Source organism: Eschrichtius robustus, chromosome 1, assembly GCF_028021215.1.
Source record: "Eschrichtius robustus isolate mEscRob2 chromosome 1, mEscRob2.pri, whole genome shotgun sequence".
NCBI lineage: Eukaryota > Metazoa > Chordata > Mammalia > Artiodactyla > Eschrichtiidae > Eschrichtius > Eschrichtius robustus.
Window position 1 is genome coordinate 86,997,745 of NC_090824.1, and position 27,607 is coordinate 87,025,351.

Sequence of the window (27,607 nt, forward strand, 5' to 3'; positions counted from 1 at the left end):
CTGGATGGCTAATTTTAAGAACAATTTGAGCCCCTTTACTTTATAAGCATTCCTCAAAGTGCAGGAGAAGAAAAAGTGAAAAAGAAATATTTTAAGTAGATATTTTTCCAGTCCACTAAATTTTCTAACACAAAATTCAGTGCCCTTGTTAAGTCTCCCAGTAGCCTTTTTAATTCTTAACAGCAAGGATACTGTCCTCAACTTTTGGTTTCAGGTATGTCTTGAGGACTAAAATATTTAGTGCCTCCTAAATTTTTCTGAGTACTGTAATTTCTCTAAAAATTAACTATGCTACCTTTAAACAAAGCAAAATTCTTCCTTAATTTATGCATTTATTCAGTAAACATTTATTTGGCACGTGCAGTGTGCAAGTCACTGAGCCAGACACTATGGAGGATATAAGGATAAGACATAGTCTACTGTAAAAATTAGGATGGAGTACATCTATCATCATCCATCCTGGGAAAAGAGAAACCATTTGTACTTGAAATAAAATGAATTTAATATATGGGAATAGGTTACACAGGTGATAGAAGAACCAGAAGCCCATCAGGGGATGGTGAAGCAATCCAGAAATAAACAGTAGCAGGCACCACCACCATCCCTAAGCAGGAAAAACAAGGAGGTTGTGTTCCCAGAGCCCAAGGGCAAGGACCACCCATCAAAATCTGGAACTATCAGGTGGGAGTTGGAGCCTCAAAGGAAATACAGCTCTCCTGGAGACATCTCCCAAGGCATGGGGGTGGGGAGAAGACCCTAGTTTCCATGCCAGTATCACCTAGTATAAAACCCACCCATTATGAAACCACCCAGTATGAAGCCAGTTGACCCAGGAGTGTGGGCTGCACAGCCTACAGGTTCAGCCTCTGTGATAAAGGGCAGAGCAGGAAAAGGCAAAGAATGGATCTGAGAGCAAGCAGACCATACATATCAAGCTTTGACACCTGTGTAAGAGCAAATACAAATTAGCAATATCACAGGAAAAGTAAAATAACTGTTCAATAATTGCCTTAACAAAGCTACAAACAAAAATTCATGAAAATTTAGAGAAAATAGATAACAATTTAATTTAGAATTGCTGGTGCTTTATGAAAGAGGCAGCACTTTGGGAAATTTAGGGGAAATGGATAGAATTTTGAAAACTAGAGGAGGTATAGAAAGAATTCTACTTTGCAAAAGCCTAAAAGGCATGTAAATATTCTGTAATCACCTACTGGGATCATATTAAAGATGGGCAAAAATGGCAAGCTAAGGAATGTGAATTTTTCCTGGTAGATGAAAAGGAGTCAATGAAGATTTAGGGGTAGAGCTGTGTTAGGGATTATTTTTGCAGTGGCATGTAAAATCCATTGGACATGGAGATGTCAGGGAAGAGGTAATAAAGTCTGGCAGCAAGGCATGACCATGGGACTGCATGGAACCTTTTCTAATTGGTTGAGTGTCAGCCGGTTGGAGGTATGGGGCAAACAACTGGAACTGTGAGCCCCGTGAGAGCTCAGAAAAGATGTCCAGATTGTGTACGTATTTGGAGGCACCATATGCAAAGTGATATAAGTTTAAAGCCTGAAGATGGATAAAATCACATGGACAGAAAAACACAAGAGAAATATGTTTCAGAAAAGCCTTGGTTATAGAGGAAGAGGAACTAAAGAAGACAAAAGGAGTGGTAGGAGGAGGAAGAGACCCAGGAGAGGACTGCATTCAGTGGAAAGAGTCTGAGAATAGAGTGAATGAGCAATTACATAAAATGTAGCAGAAAAATCAATGAGAATGACTATTGGGAAAGGGCGGTAGGATTTTTCATTTTATGGGAAATTTCAGAAAGTATCCAGAACTGAATTTGAAATCCAAAGATTTGGGCTCAAGGCATGCATAAAATAATTTCTCTTTACATCATACTTTCTGCTTATGTATTATTCCTGCTCCCTAATAATTTTAGTACATATGGAGTTTGTTGCATCTTCTTTGGCTCTTCTCTCCAACATGATCTTTCGGTTCCTACACCCTCTGCTAAATGCTTTGTACTCTTGATATTTCCTAAGACAGTGCATTGTCATGTCACAATACCCACCAGAAATCCAGTCATCTACAGCCAGGGAGAGGGGTGTCACAACATATATATTGATATAATTTGGCTTCCTGAGGATTTACTCACTGACATGCATTTAAAAGGGAGTAAGGGCATAACAGCAAAGACTGACCTGGCAAGTCTAGCTAGCATCTTACTTTTGCAGTGAAGGCTCAACCAAACATAGAAAACATGATTTTGTAATAGGCTTCATTGACATAGTTTCGATTTATTTTTTCCTTGACATTCTACAGAAAGCACTGAAGAAGAGAAAATACAGATTAGAATGACACATGTTTATGAAATAGTATGTTGGCCTCTCCAGAAATTCATGCATTCTAGAGAAGATATTATCCACGGTACTAAGTTTAAACCACTTAGACTGTAATTCAAAACTCTACACAGTCTGATAACAGCCTACTTTCCCCAGCATTCTCTCTCTAACCATGCAGTCAATAACTCAACAAACATTTATGAAGCACTTACTGTCTTCCAGGATCATGCCAATCATTACACTGAGCACCCCCCAGCCAGGCCTTTTCCACTTAAACACTGCAGCCACCACTGCTCTGCTGACCAGGGTCCTCCATCACCAAATGCCTCACTCTTCTCTGCTCAGACTAAAATCCCTCTAGGAGCTGGGACTTTGCAATCAAACTGCTTTCCTTTTTTTTTTTTTTTTGGTAAACATTTTATTTTAATTTTATTTTATTTTTATTTTTTTTAACATCTTTATTGGAGTATAATTGCTCCACAATGTTGTGTTAGTTTCCGCTGTATAACAAAGCAAACCAGCAACCTCTTACGTCTCCCTGCCACCCTCCCTATCCCACCCCTCTAGGTGGTCACATAGCACCGAGCTGATCTCCCTGTGCTATGCGGCTGCTTCCCATTAGCTATCTATTTGACATTTGGTAGTGTATATATGTCCATGCCACTCTCTCACTTCGTCCCAACTTACCCTTCCCCCTCCCCGTGTCCTCAAGTCCATTCTCTACGTCTGCATCTTTATTCGTGTCCTGCCCCTAAGATCTTCAGGGCATATACTCTGAGAAAACCATAATTCAAAAAGAGTCATGTACCACAATGTTCATTGCAGCTCTATTTACAATAGCCAGTACATGGAAGCAACCTAAGTGTCCATCGATAGATGAATGGATAAAGAAGGTGTGGCACATGTGTACAATGGAATATTACTCAGCCATAAAAAGAAACGAAATGGAGTTATTTGTAGTGAGGTGGATGGACCTAGAGTGTGTCATACAGAATGAAGTAAGTCAGAAAGAGAAAAACAAATACTGTATGCTAACACATATATATGGAATCTAAAAAAAAAAAAAAAAAAAAAAAGGTTCTGCTTTCCATTTAAATCCAGCCCCACCATTAACTAGCTGTGTGACCTTGGACAAGTTCCTTAAACTCTTTATGCCTCAGTTTTCTCCTCTTTCTTCCTTATAGTGTTATATTTTGATGATTAAACACATGTAAAAAGCACTTAGGAGGGTATGTAAAGGTATTGTGTAAAGCACAGCCTAGCTGGGAGGCAGACCATGAGCCTGTATCTCTGAAATTCACCCACAGGCCTGTTGCTGGGACCAGCCAATGCTGGTCTGTTTCTGGTGAGACAAAGAGCCATCGGCTGATGCTTTGACCATGCAAAGAAGTGATCACAGCTGCTTCAGAGGTAATCAGCAAAGAATGTCAGGAGGAAATGGCCCAAGGGAGTAGAAATGCTTTTGCTCTCTTAGATGGTAGTTTCGCAAGCCAATGGACAAATGACAAGCTGGAAATAGCACACACTGAGTATCAGTGATAGTAACGGGAAATGGCTTTAGTCTGTAAGCTGGACCACACATCTACCACCCCTCGCTTGAGAGGAACCACTGGCTGAAACAGATAAGTTTCCCAACATGACTAACTTATTGAGTGACTATATTTTTGCCTGCTTTGCCCCTCATGCTGATGGGAAATGAGGCATCAGGGAATGCACAGAATTGAGGAAGCCCTGATAATATGAGAGACATCCTCCCTGGGGCAAGTCCTGTGGAGGAGAAGTTGACACTGCCCTCAGCCTAGGGGGCTCACCATTGTTTCTGGTCTTCAGAACTAAAAGGGGTAGACCTAACACCTTCGTTCACCTGTGAGGTCTGTGCCAGCGCCAATGCTGGACTGACAGGAATAATTAAAGTGCAGAATTTTATGAATTACATATTTCATTTAAAAACTAAACCGTTGCAAGGTTAATCTTGCGACATCATCACATTCACCCAGTCTCAGGTCTATTTGTTACTGTTTCCCTAGTTTTGTTCTACAGAATCATGATTCCATTGAATTATTAATAGGAAATCCCTGAAAACAAGGATTCAGAAGTCATATGAGTTTGGGGAAGTCATTTGAGTATGCTTGCTTGAGTGGGAGAGAAAGGAGGGAATGACTGCCTCAGTCCAGTGATCACATGGACCCTGGACTCAACCCCTGGAGTGGGCAGCACACACAAGCGAAGGTCATCCATGAAATGTGTCAGGGCCACTCAGGGAAGGACCCTCCCTCCTGATGACTTTGGGTGGCTTGCAGGAGCAACCCCCAACCCTCCATATTAAAATGCATTTTTGGTGCCATATGAAACAAGTCAGAAAACTCCCAACAAACTCTTCAAACTCCTGTTTTCCAGGAAAATTCCAGAAATATGGATGTCTCTAAAAGACTATTCTTTTTTAAAAGGTTGAAAGTTGCCTGCAAAAACCTTGAAAAATAGCAGCAGCAGATACAATATGATTGTATTGTATGAGGATTCAAGACCATCACCTACCTTCCTATTGTTCTAAGATATAGTTTTATAAGCGACAAGTCAGTTATTAAATTCACTGGTTGAGAATATACCTGTTAGGGAACCACTGACCGAAACTGCCAGCCTTGGCCAAACATAAGGATAACCACTTGCCTGTTATCATCATGTCTCATGTTATCATGAGTTGTCTCACAACAGGAGGTCCCGATGAAGAACGAGGTGCTGCCACCAAAAACTAACCGAGAGAATTTGAGAGGGACCGAAAGGAGGGAGGACACACCAGCCGATAGTATGTCTTGTAAAACTAATCTGGAGGAATTCAGGAGGGGCAAAAGAGGAGGGAGGAGACATATGTCCTGCCGACCTCCCAGAAACCCTCACGCTGGAATCCATCTTGGCTGAGAGATGCACGCGCCACCAGGAAGGACCCTGAGTCACCTAATATGGGCCAAGCAAGATGATTGGCCAGAGACAACCCGGAAACTAACCCCATTACCATAAAACCTGAGACTGCCAGCCACATGGCAGAGCAGTTCTCCTGGGTTCCCTTACCCTGCTGCTCTCCACCCGGGTGCCCCTTCCCAATAAAGTCTTTTGCTTTGTCAGCACGTGTGTCTCCTCGGACAATTCATTTCCGAGTGTTAGACAAGAGCCCGCTCTCGGGCCTTGGAAGGGGTCCCCCTTCCTGCAACATATTTTTATTGATTCCAGGCACAACGGCATCGCAGGTTCCCTTCAGTTGAGTAATAACCTGAGGTATAAAGAATTCATTATCCAGTGAAAGTGCTGACTCTTCTGTATGGTATTGGAACGCGCTCCCTTCCTATTACCTCTTTAATTATCATTTTAATAACAATCCAGTAGTTGGCCAAACTCCTCTGCTCAGGAAGACCCAGAAATTCCCCGGGGGAGGCGGCGGTGGGGGTGGGGGAAGCAGGGGGCGGGGAGATGACTTTCCCCCCAAAGTGAACAATACTCCGTGGCTCAGCTTCCTCTCACAACCCAACGTGCGCTAATGTCATGAACGAAGTTCACCCCAATAGTCAAGTCACTTTCTGGGCATCCATGAGACTTGCAGAAGGGCAGGGACCCTTTCAGGCCACAGGGAAGTGGGAGCAGATTGTTGCCACAAGACTGTGGGCCTGTCCTAACTCACTCGGTTAGTTTAACCAGAAAATCGAGCTGGAAGTTGCAAGAGTCAAGTTAGTGGCTCTGCCACTAACCAGCTGGGACAAAGGGCAATTTCCTTCACCTCTTGGTGCTTCCATTTTCTAATCTGAAAAATGAGGAGGTTTAGACCAGATGATCTCAGGGTCTCCTTTGGCTCCACTTCAAGCTACTAGTTGATGGCTCTGTGCAAAGAGGAACCACATCTTCGTTGTTCACCACTTTAACTCCAGCACTGAGTACGTTTCTAGAACATAACAGGTGTCGAATGGGTATTTTTTTTAATGTATGAACACTCAAATACAATGCTGAATTCAATCCAAAATATGCAGCTGGTTCATATAATTCAGAGCAAAACACCCCTCTTTTCCCTCGAAGACTAAAATCCCTTTCATTTTTATCTCAGTTTCCTAGATGAGACCCTAAATAGCCCCCTTACTAGATTTACTTAGCTGGTGCATTGAATAGCATTGTCACCTACCAGAGGTAACATAAATCCTCCAACAAGAACTTTTAGGAAAAAAATCTGTGAATAATCCAATGCATCAGACTTATTCGCTGATGACAAAGTAAGTCACTGAAAAGACCTTTGAGATAGCCAGTGATGACTTGTGATTAGGTTCAGAACATGAAGAACCATTCTGCAAAAAAGGAAAAACAAAAGACAACCTGTTACACAGAGTTCTTCCAAAGATAAAAATAGACAGGGCTGGCACAAGAAAATTCTGAAGGTCAGGCATTTTTTCTGTATTTCCAAAGTCCCTTTTCTAACCCCTTCCCCGAATTCAACAAAGGACTCATTATTTATCGTAATTGCAAGTTTAAGCCTTTAGTCTCTTATTGTGCAATTAAAGACATATGTTAAAGGAATTTGGGGCAATAGAAAACAGATGGGGAGATCTTTGGCAGGAGGGTTCAGTGGAAGGCAGGGAAATCTTCATACCTCTCACGCTCCACTACACCTAAAACTGATCTTAAACCTAAACTTCCTATGGGAACTTTTTGGTTGCCTGGTGGTCTGGGGGTTGAGGTGGAGTGAAAGGTGGCAGAACACTTAGGAATAGGGAGGGTGTCTGACCTATTCCCATCTTCCTGCCACACACGTCCAGGGTCAGGGTCCAGGGATCCCTCTGACTGAGCCCTCTCCCCTTCCTGAGGCCAGTACAATACAGGATAGCCTCAATTCCCTCAAAAAGAGTCATGGGCTATTTTCCTCCCAACCTTGCCTCCCCCCCCCAGGCAACCTCAGTTTCTAGGGTTCCTGATCACCCACTTCTTTAAGACTAACCCCAACCTTATATAGTAACTCTATTTTTCTGAACAAGATCCAGGGACTGACCCATAATCTGGAAAAAAAAAAAAATGAACAAGTATTTGAAATTTGCCCTGCATCATAACATTGGAGATGCTCCAACAGGATAGAAGCACAGGCAGCTTGAAGCATTAGGTTGGTGTACAGAAAAGCCCAGCACTGCCCAGAACAAGAGACCCTTACCAGAGAGTAAGATCTAAGATCTGAGTGTGATTATATGTATGGCAATGATGGTAACAGTGGAAAAGAAAACAAAAAACAAAACAAAAACAAACCACAGCACCAGGAAAAACTATTCATGATGAGACCAATTCTTAGTACCGATGAACTAAGCAATGGGAGAAGAAAAGTTATACTTTTCCTGTAAAGGCAATACTAAATGTAATCATTGGAATACTAAATGTAACCATATATCCATGAATGTATGGCCAATTATGGAGCAAATACAATAGAAATTATGTATATCGTAATGTGGTCAAATTTATTGTGGCTTTTACTGTGTAGTAATGCTAAGCTGAACTTCTCAGTCTTCTTAGCTTGTGACTCATGGTTGTCAGATTGTATCTAAAGTAATAAAAGACCACAGTAGTTAAGAAACCTTGATGTTATTTGATTTGTCTAATATCCAACCCTGCACCCATATCCCCAGATATCATATAAGATAGTTGTTGCTTTATTTTAAATCTCCATTATTTTATGACTTGATACTATATTGATATTTTAAAATAAAACTTGTGAAATTTTGAGAGGTTACAATTTTTTCTGTTATGGGCAGTATAATGTAGTATTTAAGGAAACCAACATTGTTGTCACGTAAATCTGAGTGTGAATACCACCTATGAAGTGTGTGAACTTAAACTGAGAGACTATTTTACCTCTACATATCAGTGTGCTCTTCTATAAAATGGGTACAATAATAGGGATGATTCAATATACCAACCAAGAGTACCACATAAAGGTTGAGGGTCATGGAATCTCAGAGTTAAGTGAGGTCTTTAAATTCTCCAGTACAACCTTCTAATTATACTTGCAGAGACCATTCCTCCTTATGTAGAGTTTTAAAACCAAAACCTGGGTGATAATGCTAAGGGAAGGCTAAATGAGTAACCAGGATATCAGATGTGAGGAGTGTTTAGAAGGCTTTAAAAAAAAATTTTTTTAAGCTACTTAGCCTGCAGTCGTCTAAACATGTGGAGATCAATCTTATTTCTTCAGACCTTATCTACTTAGGAGCTCTTTGAATTCATGCACGTTTAAGCAGTGTAATTAATGTTGGTATACTGTATCTTACAGTTTCTCTTTTTTTTCCAGTTCTATTTATTATCATAGCTAACGATTCCAGATCTTGATTACTGAACCTCAGATTGTGCCAGGCACAGGACTTGGAGATATGCAAATATCATCTTAGGCAATTTTAAGAACAACTCTGACATGGTTACTATTATGTTCCCCATTTTACATGACTGAACCAAAAATGAGGTTCAGAAAGGCTAAGTAGCATGCCCAAGGTCACAAAACATATAAGAGATTTTAGACAATGGCAAACAAATGCAATGTTACTTTTGCAGAACGGTAGAGAATTGTAGTATCAGTTCTGTATGACTATGGACTATTACTCCTATAAACAAAAATTTGAATCATTAATCTTCCTTGAAACAAAACTAGCAATCCATTAACTTACCCTATGGCAAAGGATATTCAGTAACATATCTGGAAGAAAAAGAACTAAAGGTCACTATAAACAATTAAAAAATCAAAATAGCAGTAGTGATGACGATGATAATGATGATGATGGTAGTGTAATGATAGCAACAAGAATTAAGGAAAATAAAGAAGAGCTAGTAATTTCTTAGACTTTTTCCATGTGTTTTTGTGGAACCCCCTTCACTTGAGATCTTCCAAGAGAGATAGATAAATGTAAAATATATTCATCTCCCAAGAAAGGCAGCTGGAATATTCCACCAGATAGTGAGATCTTACAGGCTATACAAGCATAGGAGTTAACCATGTTCTCTAATGTGTTTCTCAATTTTGGCAAGTATACAGATGTTTCATGGATGTGGTCATCAAAATGTCACTGTTAATATGAGACCAGAATCCTGTGACTACTGCAGCTCTGGTAACAAATCTCCTTCAGGACAAAATCTCAGTTTATAGTAAATGTTTGGTTTATGCTTACTGAGTTCATCCTGACATGAGTTTAGAAGATATTTTTCATATTGGCCTTAAAGCAAAGTCATACTTTAACAAGCAAAAGCCAGAACCTGAAGCTCCCCAAAGATTCTCCCAGCTTCCCAAGATTCCTGGGTATATGATGCAATTACAACACATTCATTCAATAATCATTGAATATGTGCTGATGACTTGCTTAGTACTGTGCTCTATGCAGTGAGAGGTGCTAGTAAGTGAAGATATGGTCCCCCTGGTCTAAGAGGAAATTAAACATCATGGACTTGGAGACACGTGTTATTTACTGTCAACTTTCTCTGGAGTCCATGGACCCTCCAAAGCCTCACAGGGTCTTGGCGCTGATATTCACAGATGGTAACCATAAGTCTCAAATTTCTTTCAGTCATCAGTTCTTCACCCCCAATCCATTTGTATTGGCTCCCATTCCAGTAGGTACAAAGCTACATCATTCCAAGAATTTTCTCCATGAATTTCTCATTTCAAATTGGATGACCTACTTAGAACCACAATCCAGCTTTCTCCAGTGGGCTATAGGGCAACTGGTGTTTTTGCACATTTCCGAGCGGGGAATGGAAAAAGCAGAAAGGGACAGCAAAAATAGCTGAGCCCCTTTGCTTGTAACCCAGAATCACAGGATGTTCCTCAGCCTGTTCAAGGTCATAGTCTGAGCCTCAAGCAAAGGCTCTCCTGTGGTCTGCAAATACACCAGGCTCCCTCCTCCTCAAAACCTTCGTATGGCGTTCCCCTCTGCCTGGGGTGCCCTTCCTCCACGGCTGTGAGCTTCCTTCTCCCACTGCCTTCTGGTTGCTGCTCAAATATCACCTTATCAGAAATGCATCCTCTAACCACCCTATCTAAAATATTAAATCTCCCCATCCTTTCTCCTCTACCATAATTTATTTTTATCACCTATCCCAACCAAAAACCCCACAAATATTTAATTTGTCTCCTCCCACTAGAAGTAATATCCATGACAATAGGAACTTCACATGCTTTTTGTTTTCTGCTGATTGCCCAGGTCTTGGCAGTTAGGAAGCACTTAATCAGTATATGTTGAGTTAAAACCCCACAAAAAGTATAAGACAAATCAAGTTGCTTTTAAGTCCAGAGATCCATTGTCTTATTTCTCAGTATTGGTCCTACCCTCCAGATTGTTCGGGTGTTTTCTTTTTTTCCTATCATCTTGCACTTTATTCCACACTAACAGAGCCTTGAGAAGGACTTGAGAAAGCATATTAAAGGCTAAGATTTGGACCTTCATGTCCAGGTTCAAGATCAGATTTGTGGTAAATTCACAGAGAGGCACTAATTGTCTGTTTTGATCATGATTTAGAAATGTGATTAACTAAGGGAGAGCCAAGTAGCCAGGACACTCAATCTCTTTGAACACAACCAATTTTGAAAGTTACATGTTTCATGGAATCAATCATGCTTCCTCGTTCTCAGTGACCTAAAGCAAGGGCACAGAGAGGTTAAGTGGTTTGCCCAACATCCTACAGTATATCACCAGAAGTACGGGTCTTGGAAACGACCAGGTTTCCATATTTCCTGCTTACGACCACTCTGAAACAGAGAACCCTGCAAGGGGCACACACAGTAAGTTCAAGCCCTACTGGTGTAAGGCTGGAGGAAGGAAACATACACACGCACGCACGCACGCACCCATGCATGTGTACACACTGACCCCACATACTATGGAATGGATGTAGAGTTGCCCTTCCCAAGTTTTCTATAAAGATGGCTGAATTTACAGTTGGAAAGATAAACACATCTTTTCAGCTCTTGCCAGCCTGGAACTACCACCAGGGAGCCTGGAAGGGACTGAATCACTTGCTCTTCAATTTCCTATAATCTCAAGACAACCCGGATGATTATACAATTTTCTGTCCTTCACTTCTCCAAGGCAGAAGTGTCCCTTAAGAAACCTGCTCCACCTACAATAAAAAAATGATTTGAGGTTACCTTTATAACATTGTGTAGTACCTCTCCTCAAATAGCAAATTTTAGGGACTTCCCTGGTGGCGCAGTGATAAAGAATCCGCCTGCCAATGCAGGGGACACAGATTCGATCCCTGGTCCGGGAAGATCCCACATGCCGCGGAGCAACTAAGCCAGTGCGCCACAACTACTGAGCCTGCGCTCTACAGCCCACAAGCCACAAGTACTAAGCCCGTGAGCCACAACTACTGAAGCCCACGCACCTAGAGCCCGTGCTCCACAACAAGAGAAGCCACCGCAATGGGAAGCTCACGCACTGCAACGAAGAGTAGCCCCCACTCACCGCAACTAGAGAAAAGCCCGTGCCCAGCAACGAAGATTCAATGCAGCCAAAAATAAATAAATAAATAAATTTTTTTTTACAAAAAGAACAAATTTTAGCATTCAGCATTCAACAATCAGAAAAATCAATCAAACAAACAACAGATGTAAAAGACTTGGAAACAACTGAGGAAATGTAGACAACTAACATAATTTCTACCATCTTCTTTCCTTTTTTTTCCTCTTCCTTTCACGACTTTGTTAATCCCTTATTACCAGCTCTTCTTCAATAACCTCCCCATCACCCACCCTTTCAATATCTCCTGATTTCAATCTGATACATAAATCCAACAACTTAATTCTTTAGTTGATATTGTTGGGCCCTTGATATCACTTGAAATCAGTCCTTCCTACTGCGGTAGTTAAGTTCCCCCACAACCTGATCTCACTGGACTATGGTGGTCCTCAAGGGTTGGGGGCAGATTTGGCCATGTCTGCAGACATTTCTGTTTGTCACAACTGGAGGAGGCATTTTACTGGCATCTGCTGCTAAACATTCTCTGCCCAAGACAGCACCCTACAACAAAAACTTATCCAGCCCACGTCAGTACTGCAGAGGATGAGAGACCCTGCTGTGTAGCTTTCTCTCCACTTTTTTTTTCTTTTTTTTTGCAGTCCAACTCTTTAATAGATGACTTGCAATCTCCTAGATGTGGCTCATGTGTTCAAACCCTCCAGCTTCCTGTGATATATTATTTTATATATACACACACACAAACATGGTCTTCCATCTCACTCCTGGCACAGGGCTCTAAAAACTCTTGGAATTTTCAAAGTGAAAAGAACTATAAAGCTGTCTTTTGTTATGTTAATAAGGTGACTCTTGGAAAACACCTAAGAATGGGGTTTGGTTGCCAGGGGACCCAACCTTGTGATTAGAAGGTTGGAATTTTCAGTCCCTCCCCAGTGACTTGGGCGGGGGTGGGGGGTGGTGCGGGGGGGGGGGGGGGGGGTGGTTAGCTGGAGGTTGAATCAATAGCCAATGGCCAATGACTTAGTCATGACTGTGTAATGAAGCCTCCATAAAAACCCAAAAAGGACAGGGTTCAGAGAGCTTCCAGGTTGGGGAAACAGAACACCTCCATGTGCCACCATGCTAGACCCAAACCTCACAGGACAGAAGTTCATTTGCTTCGCACCTCACCCTATGTATTCTTTCATCTGGCTGTTGCTTCGTATCCTTTAATATCCTTTGTAATAAATACCAAGGATTACCAATATCCTTGGTAATCTAGTGAGTAAAGGGGTGTCCTGAGTTCAGTGAGCCATTCTAGCAAATCAATCAAACCCAAGGAAGGGTTCAGGGGAACCTCTGATTTATAGCCAGTTGGTCAGAAGCACAGGTAACAACCTGGACTTGCTATTGGCATCTGAAGTGGGAGCCGTCTTGTGAGATTGAGCCCTTAACCTGTGGGGTCTGATGTTACCTCCAGGTCGACAGTGTCAGAATTGAGTTGAACCGTAGGATACTCAGCTAGCATCAGAGAACTTCTTGGTGGAATTGAGAACCAGGGTCTTATCCCCTCTATGCCCTCTCTCCACCTGGAGAGCCCCAGGCCTTTTAGTCTGCTGGCAGATACCTATCTTTTCTCTAAGGTCCACCTCCTCCTTGAAAGATTCCTGGATGGATGTGCTCTTTCTTTTCTAAATTTGAAGAGTGCTTTGGTAGTCCTCTTTTATGAAATTTACCGCATATAATCTGGAATTATATACTGTAGGCTCCAAGAAAGGACCGTATTTTTTGAAGGCCGTATCACCAGGGCCTAGAACGGTGCCTGGAATAGAGCAAATGCTAAATAACACTTAATCAAAGAAGGAATTATCTATGCTCTAGATTTTTCGCTCTCCGATCAGAATGAACATCTCCAGTTCTTCCCTGAATACTGGCATTACCCCTTCCACCTGGAAGATGCTTAATAAATATTCACTAAATGTCTGAATAATTAATAAGTACACACATATTTGGATAGAAATATTAAATGCTTAAATGCAAAAAAATAAATACAGTATATATTAAATAAATACATAACTGAAATAAATTGGCAAAAATGAAATAAGTTTCAGGCTGCAGAAATTTAAGTCCTAGGCAAGAGTTCACCCATCTCAACTTTTAATTATATCAGAGAATTCATGTCACAAGTATGTTCCAATGTCTTACATTTCCTCCTCTTTAAAAAGCACTGAAATGCACATTGAAATGTTAATTGCTCGTCTGGAGAACACATGAAACAGAAAACACGCAAAGACGGGATGTGCCGTTGGCTGCCTATGCCTGAATAGAAACCACTACATTGCCCTGAAACACTGATTTCAGTTTTTAGTGACGTGTTATCAACCTCTTGCAACACAGAGATACCAATAAGTAGAGTAACTGTGACCAAATCATCATGACAATAGTTAAGAAATGAGAGGGAGACAGCATTAAACTTGGGTCCCTAACAGCTGACATATCTAACATGTTGATATTTATCAAAATTTTCTCACATCCCATATTGAGTGAAGATGGAAATCTATAGCCCCTCATAATGTCCTGCAGATTCCCTCTATTCTCGATGTGGCATTTCATAATCCTTCATCTTTCCTGTTCCAGACACACTGATTCCATCATTTTTACCTTTTCTCATAGGTTCTATTTTCTGCCTCATAATCATCCTTCCACGTAATCCCTAGTCCTCACAAATTATACGGATAGAAACAAATCTAACATTTTAATTAGCACTTATTGTATGTCAGACACCCTCCTAAGCACTTTACATACATTATCTCATCTACTTCTTACAAAAATCCCCAAACATATGGGCTATTAATACCCACATTTTCACATTAGGAAATTGAGGCTCAGAGAGTTTGAGAAACTGGCCCAAGTTCTCACATCTTAAATGACTCAGCATTCTTGTCAGTGTGCGTGGCCTCTGTAACAATTTTAAGATATCTTTAAACTCATTTGGCTTTTAGTAAATATTTGTTGGGTACCAACAATTAGCCAGGCCTTGGATTAAAAAAATGGAAAGCAATAAGGGATGCGATCATTCCTCTTGGGAAGCTTATAGACTACAGAAAAAGATAGGTATTAATGAAATTATCATTATAATTGACACAAATTAACGAACGAAGCTAAGTTGTCAGATGCAAAAGAAACAGAGGGTCTGAGAATGTATATTTAAAGAACCTACCTAGGACTCTGAGTCTGGAAAGTCTTCCCTATGGAAGCTTTTTCAGCTGAGGTCTGAAGAAGGATGGATAGGAGTTAATTAGGATTGGGGAACCGGGATGGAGAATGGGTGGGAAGCATTTCAAAAAGAACAGTGAGTACGGAGGCCATGAAGGGAAGGAGCATGGCACAGTCAGCAAACTTAACGGAGTAGAGGGAGAGCAGGACAGGATGAGGGTAGATGGGGCCGGTCTAGTTTGGGTTCCAGAGAACCAGATTTGGAGGCAAGGATTGGGTTCAGGTTGTTTAATTAGGAGATGATTCCAGAGCACTCAGTGAGGGAGGAAGAAAGAGAGAGAGAGAGAGAGAAGGGAGGAAAGCAATAATGGGGCAGTAATGAGTGACTTTCTGCTGTGAGCCCAGTTCAACCAGGACCCCCGAGAGGCCGTACAGAACATACCTCAGATTTGCCCCTCTGCGGGGAAAGAAAGGCGAACCGAACCATTGATCCCTGACCCCCCACTGGTTCAGGGTGCTCCTGGGGACCTGGCAGTGCCTCCCGGGAAAGAGAGAGCAGGGCGCTGTTTGCAGGGAGAGGAACCACCCCAGGTGTAGTAAACGGGCAGAGCAGGGCCAGCATCTGCTTCAGGCCCCACAGGACTCCACCCTGTGACCCTGGGGAGCTAGTCAGGGGCCCTCACTGGGGGAGGCGGCAACCTAATCAGATTTGGGTTTGGAGCACTGACTCTCTGTGATGTGGAGAACAGGTTGGAGGGAGCCTAGGTGGATGTCATGAGACAGCTAGAAAGTTACCGTAGTGGTCCAGGCAGGACCGGCTACTTAATTTGTAGGAATCAGTGCAAAATGACACTGTGAGGCCCCTTGTTCACAAAGCAGGATAAAAGTGCTTCTAAAGATATGTATTTTAAGTGCTTTTAAAGGTACAAAGCTGTTTCCTTTCTTCTTCAGTCTCTCTCTCTCTCAATCTGTGCTGGTGGTTTGTATTTCCTGTTCAGTGTCGTGCTCCCTTGGGCATGGGGATAGCATGGGGCGACCGTCACAGGTGCCTGGGGGTCCTGTCCTGCCATCTTCTAGACTAAAGTGCTATACCTCAGCTAGGAGTGGGGAAGTGAGCCAGGTATCTCCCCTTTTCATAGGCCTGTCTCCCAACCCATAGCAAAGGGTGACCTTCAAAAATATTGCAACCTCCGTGCCAGGCCATTCTAGGTACCCGGACTGGGGGTGGGTAGGCTCACCCTCGCTGAGTCACCTGCCAAATGCACCTTGGCACTGCCAGCCCTGGACAGAAATGGGCATCTCCATTCCCTGTCCTGAGATCCCACACTCAATCCCAAACCTCCCCACACGTGCCCAGGTCCCTATCAGAGGCAGAAGGTGGTGAAGAGACTAGGCAGAGTCTGGGGTGCCAGCGACCAGGGAGTTAGTAGCCAATAATTGTCTGAGGAGGCGGGGAGGCAGCAGGAGATGGGATCACGTGTAAGCCAAGACTCCAAGCCCCCAGCACCTGCTCCACTCTCCCACTGGACTTCACTTACAAAATACAAATTCAAATATAAAATTATTGCTAAGAATTTCAAGACAGCTAATGCAGAGCATTAAACCCCAAGTGAAGGGTTCTTTAGAGTGTGGGACTCTGTGTGACTGGTCACGTGCTCATGAAACTGGCCATGAGATTAAGAGAGAGGACGCTACCTGGTCTAGTTGAGGAGTCATGCAGAAGTAAACCAACCTTTAAAATATCTTCGAGATAAATTTAACGGCAGTTGGTTATGAATTTGGTCGGGATGGGTAGGATGCGGCAAGGTGTGCCATTCTACCCATCCAGACCAAATTCATAACCATTCCATTCTGTCAAGGGACAGAAAGTGTGCACCTGTGGAGGTCTATCTGCCTGGACCTCCCTTCAAGGAAGGATTCAGCTGTAAGAAGTGCGGGAAGCTGACAGCCTCCAACTGTTGGCACCTTCAGGGCCTGTGCTTCCACTTCTGTGCTGAAGCCCCCAGTGTTCGCAGGCAGCCCTCAGCCACGATGGCACACGGCAGGGATTCCAGGGTCTGCTCCTTTCTGCCCAATACGGGACTCCTGCAATGGCCATCTCTTTCTAGGGAACTCCCTTTTGGATTTTCCAAGACTCTGTCAGATCTGCGTTGTAGTTTGAGACTTCCCCTTGCTCCATCCTGCCTCCCCCACGTTTCCTTACACAGATGTGAGATCTGCACTGGTCTCAGAATGCTTTCCCTGCCCAATCCTTTTCCTCCCCGCTTATATCTTTTACAGGCATTATCCCTCCACTCCCTAGACCTCCTGCACTTCTAACTCTATCTCAGCATCTGCTTCCCAGGGAATTCAACTCACACAGAGTGTCAAAGATGTCTTCTAGTCATCCATTTCGTGCATCTGCCTGGACCCACTGGGATACTGAGAAACAGGAGGTTTATTGTGCATCAATTCAAACATCACGGAGCACCATTTCTGGCAAGCGCTACGCTCAGTACAATGGAGCATGCAAATTAACATCTGATAAAATCACTGTTCTTCAAGAAGGCTCTTGTCTAGATGGGAAGACGAGGCACAAACAAAATGAACAGATGGCTTTTTCAAGCACCTAACAAGAATTCCTTGCAAGAAATTAAAAACCTCCAGATGTAGAGGCAGACCACACCTCAAAGATGAGACAGCAAGTTTCTTCTGCCAACCTAGATATAGTTTCCAGATTGTGTGTGTGTGTGTGTGTGTTAAAGTTGCATAACTTCTCATTTCTCTAAAAAGTTAATAATTTAAAGACCAAGAAACCCACCTTGACTTCCAGAAGAGTCTAAAACAGACCCCAACCTTATGTCTAAGTGATTGCCAAGTCTGAACTTTCCAATAGGTCTCCAGAGATTGGATATGAGTCAGGACTGGGTGGGGACCTGCAAAACAGGCCAGTGGTCCTGTCTAAAGGCCCAGTGCCCAGCTCCACCAGGCATGGCAGGGCTGATTCGGAAAGTCACTCACAAAGACTTGGCTGTTCGGTCCTTGACATCAAAAGATTGATGTTCCATCTGTCAATTCTCACTTTTATCTACTTGCTGTTTATTGCAAACATTTATAAACTGAGGCTTACGGAATTAATCAACTCAAAATAAGACGATCATTCACTACATCCCTGCCAGGTGTCCTAATGGAGCAAAGAGAATTATGGAATCAAATGCTAAGCTTCATGGTACTTAATTTGGAAAGCAGTACCTGGAATGACTCTTACCTTGGACAGGAACCCCACCCTCCCCCCCACGCCACAGCACATTCAGCCCCTCACTCACAATTCAATGACAATGCACATTCTCTCTCTTGGTGAGCCAGGAATGCTGCTGGAGAAGGGGAATGAGCACTAAACCTTTCTGCACACGTGGACCTGATCCAGCCATCCACGTGGGTTCTCTGATGAGCCATTCTGCATTGGCATTGAAATATTTCAAATCATGGGTGCTTCTTGGCAATGGTCCTTACTAGTCAAAATGGGCAGATTAAAGCCCTGGATCACAGCCAATTGCCTTGCAGGCTTTGAGTAAACTACTCACAACAAGAGTCATGGAGGGAAGGAATTTTATCTACCCCTCCTCCCCAGGTGAATAGGGTGAGGCCCAGGGAAAAGGAAAGCTGCCAGTCTCTGGGTCTTCACCCTCAACTGCATTTCCATTTGTCAGATGGAGGACGATAGGGCAGTTGGGCAGCAGGAGAGCATGGGGTGGACTGACCAGTCCCTGGGGAAATACCAACTGCAGAAGACCCTGATGGACATATTGAAATAAAATTGCAAATCATGGTCACGCACAGAATTATTAGAGTCTGCATTTGTAAGGCTGTATTATTTTAAATCCCCTTGGACTTATTTTTCTAAGCCTAACAAGAGGAAATAGTCATGTGGATTCAAAGTCTCTACCTTATTGTTCCTATGAATTGCCATCTCGTACATCAGGCTGTTTCATGCCAGCACCACAGGCCCCAGTCAGATTCTGTACATCCAGATTCTGAAGCTGAAAGAGGGCAGCCCTGAGAATTCTGGAAGCTGTTCTGCTGGGTGACAGCTCTTCCCACAGGAAGGGCACATCGTGCTGCGTAAGACTCTCTTCCCACCCCCTAGATCCTCTCCCAACCCCAAGCCCCTACATTTGTAAACTTGGATCTTGCCTGAGAGATACAAGAGGAAGAGAATCATGTTACGTGCTAGACAACTCTAAAAGTCACCACAGTTGTTACAGGAGGTCATTGTGCCAGAGGGCTTCGGGCAGGCAGACACTCATCCGAGGAGGAAGCATAGTACTGGATAGGGGATGGTAGACTTGGTACTGAGCTACCAAGTACCATCATGGTCATCAACCCCTTTGATGACCCCATGGTCATCAATGTGCCTTCCTTTCACAGTTGAAGAAATCGAAACCCAAAGATGTGATGGGGCTTGCACAGTCACAGAGCAGAGCCCCAGCTAGGCCCTGGGGATCCCGATTCTGGTCCTACCCTTTCCACTCCTGCAGGCTGACCGGGCCGCCAGAGATGCCGGTGGAGTCGGAGGAAGGACTGTGGGGAACGTCTGCTTGAAGGACCACAACCCGGAGAGCAGCGTCCACACTCTTGGGATCAGGACCCCAGCCCCTCTGTCTTTGTTCTCGTCCCTCTCCATGGCTAGTGCCAGTAACTCCTCTCACGAAAGTACCTCCTAATGCCAAGATTGGGACCACCCTGAACAGAAGGCCAGCTCCGTGTGCCACGTATACACATAGGAGGAGAAGGGGAGAAAAACTCCCCTATAAAAACACAAGATACAGAGCAGCGACAGCAGAAGACAAGTAAAAACGGTAACAAACAAACAAGCAAAAAATGCTTTTCAGTCCAGCAAACATTCACCAAACACGGAAAATACCCAGTGTTGTGCTGGACAAGGTGTGTGTGGACGGGGTCCGGGGAGGGACGCAGGGAGGAGTGGGGTGGGTGAGACCTAAAAGAGACTCATCAAGCTGGTGCCCTCCAGGAGCTTGCATTTCAAGGGTATGGGGTGGGGCAGAGACCTTCTCTCTATTAACCGCACTACAAATCATGCTGTCAAAGTTGCTCACATTGAGGCAGACGAGGTGAAAGTGACCCAAGCTCACTTCCATTTCTCACACTCACCAGCGCACGGGGAAAAGTGAATTTCAGAAGTGAACCCCAAACACAAATGTGTAAATGGCGTGAGCCTGGTAATTGCTGGTGTTTTCAAATGTTTTCTTTCTCACTGTACTACACGGAATTCTGCTTCTTTGAGTTGGTTTGGTGCTGGCTGTAAATAGCATCTGTCAACCATATGCCTCTTTGGATCATCAGGGACAAAGCTCTAGCGTCAGGCTGTGCACATGAGGCTGCGGCAGTTTCCTTGAGTCCTCCAGGCTCCACCTCCCTGCCCTGCCTTCTCGAGTCACTGTCCTTGACTCGAGTGACTTGTGTCAAATGATTCTTGTTACTTGGCAACAGGTGGCCTGCAGAGATCTGGCTTTCTGACGAGTTCAGGACCACCCTGAATCATCTGGGAGGGAACATGAGAGGGGAGGAACCGCCCCCCACCTTGGCTTTCCTGCGGTTAACCAAACCCTCAGCTATTTTTAAGCAACTGCCAAAGCCTGCCACATGTGTCATCACGGTTTTCACACGTGCCGCCACCTTTGACAAAGACAGTGAATCTGCAGTGTGTTTTCTGGGAAATGCTGTCCATGTGTCCTGCCCCCTTGACGCTCATCCTCCAGATGGAACTGTGTCAGAGTAGAAGGCATTTTGGAAGCTCACACAGAGGTGGGTTTTCTCATATGCAAACAGACACAGGAGAAATCTACCTTTTCTGTCTCTATTCTAAACCGAGGATTCTGACCAATTTCTGCTTTGGGGCAAAGAGCATCCAGAACCACATGCTGAGGGGAGCCTTAGCACAGCTACCCATCTTCATTGTCAAAACAGAAGTTTATCCAGCTCGGAATACTGTCATCCTCAAGACCCAGGGGGAGAAAACATGGATCCACTGTATGTTGGATCAGGAGCTGCTTTTCCTTTGCTCTGTGGTCAGCCCATCTCCCTGTGCCCCCGCTCCAAGATCAGCCCTGGAGGCGTGGAGAGGCTGGGCTTCAAGAGAGGATGCCAGAACACAGGGTACTGAGACCACTATGGTGACCCTGGGCCACTCATGGTTTTGACATGTCCCATATTTTAGGAGGCTAAATTTTCTTTTAGCTTTCTGAGTGCTTCCATCTCTCTGCTTTAGCAGCAACACATTTATTTGATTAAAGCTATTTATTAAGCAAATATTTCTTTATATCTACCATGTTCCAGGCACTGTTGTAGGCAACAGAGATGATGTAACTGCCCATCTGGAGCTTACATTCTAGTGTGGGGGGTGAGTGGGGACGCACTTATGATAAATAATAATCATAGAGTAAAATAAGCAAATAACTCCAAAATAAGAGTCCATCCTGTGTGCAGGATGTGGGTACCAATGACATTTGAGCACTAACTCTGTGTTTCACTGCACTTCACTAATACTGTGTTTTTTATAAACTGAAGGTTTGCGACAACTCTGAATCAAGCAAGTCTATCGGTACCATTTTTCCAAGCGCATTCTTTTTTTTCTTTAAGATTTTTTGATGTGGACCATTTTTAAAGTCTTTATTGAATTTGTCACAATACTGCTTCTGTTTTATGTTTTGGTTTTTTGGCCACGAGGCATGTGGGATCTTACCTCCTTGACCAGGGATCGAACCCACACTCCCTGCATTGGAAGGCAAAGTCTCAGCCACTGGACCGCCAGGGAAGTCCCGAGCACATTTTTTTAAATTAAGGTATGTACATTGTTTTTTTAGATATAATGCTATTGCACACTTAATAGACTACAGTATAGTATAAATACAACTTTTACCTGCACTGGGAACCCAAAAAATTCATGTGACTTGCTTTATTGCGCTATTCACTTTATTGCAGTGATCTGGAACTTAAACTCAAAGTATCTCTGAGGTATGCTTATATACTGAAAGGGCTTCGTACATCAGACTGTATTTTAAAAAGGTTAGATGTGGATTTATTTTTAAATCTTTTCTCATTCAAATTGAGAACAAAGTACGTCTCTTGGCTACTAATTAAACCTTGTTTATATCTCTCATTTCTGGGAAGAAAAAATACTGCATTACTATTACATTGGTGGTCCCCTGAAGTGAGGTCCCTTATCTGCACATAAGATAACAACTCCTCCACTGTGGGTAATGGCCATCTGGGGTTACTTGGAAATAAAGGAATTTTTCTCTTCAATATCCAACATTCTGTATCATTAATAATCCATTGTTTAAACTCTCCATCCTCACGGTGATATCATAGGCTCATCTTTCCAACCATTTTATAAATGAACACACTGAGGTTGAAAGGATTAAAAAAGGGTACCACCAGGAAAGCTGACTGAATAATCTCTGGTCCTGTAAATGTCACCTAGACATTTATCCCACTTAAGAGGAATAAATATTTACCCCCGAAAGCTAAAAGATGACTGCTTGGAGAGTTGGTGTGGGAAATAGAGACTAGTGTGAGAGGCAGGAAAATGTTAAAATACAAGTAGCAGAGAGGAAATGACATAGCCTTCCTACCTCTTATCCCTGAATGCTTTAGAGAGCCTGTCTGGGGACAGCAGTCTCAGGAAACCCCAAAGCTGTTGTGTGTCTTCGCCTCTGGGCTGTTTTTCACGTTCATTAAGGAGATCTTTTCCACCAGCCTTATCACCTCTTTCTTGGCTTTGGGTCAGGTTGACTCAGACCTGGAACACTTCCTTTCACAAAGACCAATCGTTTGTCTAGACACATATGTCTCCTACCAAAGCTTGCTGACCAGGGTCAAGGGAGAGGCAGTACTGCACGCAGGTTCTCTTGGATGACTGGACATTACGGGCAGAGGGCTGAGAGTACGGGAGACAGGGAAGGGGCGGGGGGAGCTGGGAATGGGTTGATGGCACATAAAGTAAGCAACTGAAGGCACTTTGAACTCTCTCTGTTTGAAAAGGATAAGGGGACCAGTTTGGAGGACCCCTGGAAGGCTTTACAAATCCAGACCGGGACTAGTTTCAAAGACCCCAGGGCCTTTGTTCATCCTGTTCCCTCTGCCTGGACCACTTTCTAATCTTCATCTCTACTTCCTCTTCCCCTGGCCAACTTTATTCATTCTTCAGGTCTTACAGTAAAAGCCACTTCCTCAGGAAAGCTTTCCCCAGCCCTCACAGGCTAGGGGAGGTGACCATTATACGTTCTCATCACACCCTGTACTTTGCCCGCCTAGCTCTCATCGGCACTATAATTAAATTACGATATGTGTGTGGCTTTTGGAAAATACCACCCCATAGTCAATAGTTGTAAACTTTGTAAATTATCTTATAATTGGCCTAATTGTAATTTTTAGGCAGCAATATTACACAAAAAAACAATGTGTGCAATTATTATTAAACTAATAATGTCTCCCTCACTAGATTTTAGGCTCCTTGAGGGCAGGGCTGTTTGGGCCTGTATATCCTTGGATACCCAGTACCTTATGCTGTGCCTCACACATAGTTGGAGGTCAAAACATGTGCTGAATAAATAAATGAGTAAATACATGAGGTTGTCCATAAAAGGCTATGTTAACAAGAGGGAAAGTTCAAGGGGAAAAGCACTGAGAGAATAATTCACGCCAGTTCAGAGCAGGCAAGAGATGTCTGGGTGTCTCCATAAGCTGCCCAAGAGTTTGATGTGCCTCCGGCTGCCCACGTCACGTGGCATCTCTAAGCACAGAGCCCTCTTCGGTCTTATTCTACTGTTGCCTTTATGACCAGGGGAAAAAAGAAACCTAGAAGCCAGCTCCCTGCCTGTGCTGTACATTTCCCTTTTGAAAACAAAAGTGGTCTTTGGTCATTTCAGAGAAATGTGAAATGTATTTGCATTTGAAAAACAGCCCATCGTTAGAGAAAAAGATTGTCAAGCAGTGAATCAGACTATGGTTTTGGCACTCTGATTCACCTTCCCCGTAGTGTATGCTGCACGAACCATCTTTCCATGAAGTTCCATTATTCAGCAAAGAAGATTGTGCACTTCTCTGTGTAGGTCTGGTCCCCTCGGAGATGTCATTGTCTCTACGAAGGTGGGGACAGGCTCACACATGCCTTTCATAACTCCAGTATCTATCATGGTGCCTTGGGCACAGAATAAGATGGATACAGGCAGCAAGTCAAGAGGTCCTTGAAATGTCCTCCATTAAACCTAAAGCACCTCCCATTAGTCCACCTCACAGGGCACGATTCCTTCCTTGCGGAAAAGACTGAAAAAATGGCTTTCAAGGGCTCACTTCACCACAGCCTGGTTTCTCCTTGCCTTCCTCCCACGATGTGTACCAGCTCAGCAAGTCTCCTCCACCCTGCTCTCTCCCGCTCAGCCCTCCTCAAACCTCCCTCTCCCTTCTGGCTCTTCAAAGGGGTGTCCGAGGAACTCCTCCTCTCCACAGGGCCCTCTGCCAGAGTCCTCTCAGAGGACTATATCTTCCTGGTCACAGCGAGTCCCCCATGTCCAACATCTTCTTGGGTAATCATCTATGCAAAGAAAGCAAGTCATTTCATGTGTACCTTTCCACGAATAGATAGAGTCAGCACTGTGGGGATCTTTCACGAGCTCTGCTGAAGCATTTAATACAATCCTGCATTATAAGATTTTCTGTTCTGAGTCTGTTAGTTTAATCAACATTCTTAGCCTATACATCAATATCAAAGCAATGAGGTAGCCAAGAGCCTTGAGCATTGGTGACCTTCACTCATATGCTGCTGGTGCTGTGGTGACATCCTTCAGTTCTCAGCAAGTCTTCCCTTGATTCCAGCTTACTTTCTCTTGAATGGCTCCACTTATTTTAAGGCGGGGCCTGTGGTGTGTTGGGCTGTTGATTATGCTTCCATATAAATAAACAAGCTGAGACAATTTAGGCCAATATCCACAATCACTGAAGTTATAGTTCAAAGGTCAAGAAGTATGAAGGGGACCTTAGCGAAAAACCATCTAGTTGGGCAAATATGGGCCAGATCTTCTGTATAAACTCCTCTCAGAATACTTCTCAGCACAGTGGCTGATGGCCTACTAGCTGATACCTTCCTGCCTTTGAAGAGTGAAAACAAATATGAAAAGAAAGCATGCATTGTGTTAACGGTCTTTGGTAGAAGAGGCTATCAGCACTGGGGGAGAGGAGCCTTCTTTTCTTCATTCAACATAACTCTTTTTAATGCCAACGATGTGTTCAGCACTATTTTTAAAAAAACCACCCAGTACTATACTCGCCCACTGGGTCTGCCCTCAAGTATGTTCACACTGCACTGACTGTTCAGAGGGAATTGCTGAAGTTACTATAATCGGACCTCCTGCCTCCGGAGAACATTGTGTGTGTTGTCATTTCTCCTACCGTTCAAGTAAGGAGTGTCAACAGAGAACAGGTGGCCCCTCAGGTAGGTGACCTGCTATGTACATCCCATAGTGCTCACCACATCAGCAGGAACGGGTGTTGCCCTTCATTCTTGTTCCGTGTTCAGTAGCCATGCTCCATCCAGCTAAACCAGCCCATGTGGTAGTGTCTCCCAGTTGATTCCTGGGATGAATGAATATACAAATGAAAGGCCTAAGGGTGCCTGGTGTATAAGAGAGCTCGGTAACAGTGAGTTTGCCTTTCCTGCCTTCAGCATGTCCAGGAAGAGTTCTCTCTCTCTACCTTGGTTGACCATGTAACCTCATATGCCAAGTCTCAACATCTTCCCTTCATTCACAGGAGCCACTACAGAGTGATGGGCTAGCTTGGCCATAGTCCTCATAGTGACAAGTAGGGGAGCCAGGAGGCAGGGATGGAAGGAGGCAGGGAAGAGCAAGCAAACACCTCTCATGCACTTAAACATCAGACACTGGGCTGGCCACTTTATAGACATGAGCACATTGAATCTACAAAAGGATCTCAAGCAGGTTTTATCTGCATTTTGCAGATGAGGAAATTGAGATTTAGAGAAATCGAGTAACTTTTCCAAGCTTACAAGAGAGAATGTGAGAATTCTACCCTGAGGCCTTCCCATATCAAAGTCTTCATTTTTCCCCCTGAAACTTTCCTGAGAAAATGAAACCACAACTCAGAAGAATTTTTTAACCTGTGTTGCAAACTCAAGAGGCCTGGGAAAAAGCATGCTGGTTGTTGACCCAAAACTTCTCCCAAGCGTCCTGACTGGCCACCAACATTTTACCACAAACTTCTAGGCTCCAGAAACAAAAGAGTAAATTGCCTTAAAAATATGCTAGTGATAAAAAGGCAAAATAAAAACTAAATCTCTTTTTCAAAAGCAAAGTCTTTTTCTTCAGAATGGAGTGTGTGTGTGTGTGTGTGTGTGTGTGTGTGTGTGTGTGTGTGTGAGTGTGTGTGTGTGTGTGTGTGAGAGACCAGAGAGAGAGAGAAAAAATACTGAGAGAGACTTTAAAATGTCAACATTCTCAGTAGTGTTGGGAACTCAAACACAACAGTCTTAGGTCATTGCCTGAGAACTAGAAAAGCAAGCCGACTAGACAATAATCATAAACATGGCCCCTTTTAAAACTGATGTGGCTAGTGTCCCTGGGAGAATACAAAAACATAAAATCAAACAAAAACTATGGTTTGGCAACCATTCTGACTTTTAAGAGGATTAAATAAACAAGAGTTTGGGTCAGAGAAAGCAATGGTCATTTTCAGAGTTTCGGAATCAGCCGGACACATTTTGAGATATTTTAGCAGGACTCAGGGAGGGCTGGAAGCCTGCAAATTAGGTAGTAAAAGATAGTTTACCTTGCCCCAGTGGATTCCGTAGGGGTGGAAACTTAAAAAATAAGTCAGCATTCCTCTTTATTGGAGGGAAAAAAAGCCAATTATCGGATCTAGGTAGCCAGGGCATTGGGATAAGAGTTTTGTGTGTACGTTTCCATTCCCCAAGTCTCTACTTGGAAGATGCCACTGGTTGGCCTCCTATGTGGATAGGGCAGGTCCCTGCTGTGGGAGCAGGCCCTCCCTGTTCACATCAGAGAGCGTATCACTAAGGCCTGGGACTTAAGGCCACAGAGGGGCCATTGAGAAGCTGTCTAAAGGCAACTAGTGTTCCCTCATGGACTTGGCAAGCTCTGAGGGTCACATCTCAGCTTGACCTAAAGACTACAGCTTCCTCCATGAACTTTCATTCCCCTTTCTCCGAGTCCCTCCTACCACAGGCCAAAAGCAGCCCAGTTCAGTCTCCTACATCAAAGAATTCCTTTTACTGAAAGTAGCAAATCTCCTCTACCATATATGGCTTGGGAAAGGAAAGGTGGGAAGGAAAGCACCTCGAATATTTGCTATGTTCACTTTCAAAGGGCACCCTGTTTGCAGAGGGGCTTATCTTGTGTCCACATACTCTGTTTTCTCTGGGTCTGAAGCAGAAGTTTGATGAGGTGATCCTGGATCCCTTCAGTAGCACACAGAGTAACACTCCTCTGACGGAGCCTGTGACAAAATTAAGTTTTAAAAAACCACAAGCTCCCAAGACATATCTGAAAGAAGAGGGAT

At 43.6% G+C, this 27,607-nt stretch overlaps 1 protein-coding gene across 13 annotated transcripts in view; it reads right to left on the reverse strand.

The window, feature by feature from the left end:
• The window catches only part of RASGRP1 (RAS guanyl releasing protein 1), a 996,665-nt gene that overhangs the window by 840,522 nt on the left and 128,536 nt on the right, over nucleotides 1-27,607 (reverse strand). Inside the window, exon 1 of one of the 13 annotated variants that reach the window (XM_068549084.1) lies at nucleotides 25,542-25,561. The exons of the other annotated variants lie outside the window; for them this stretch is intronic. The gene's annotated coding sequence lies outside the window, so the exon portion shown is untranslated. Of the gene's footprint in view, nucleotides 1-25,541; nucleotides 25,562-27,607 lie in introns of those variants that run through there. 13 annotated transcript variants of the gene reach the window in all.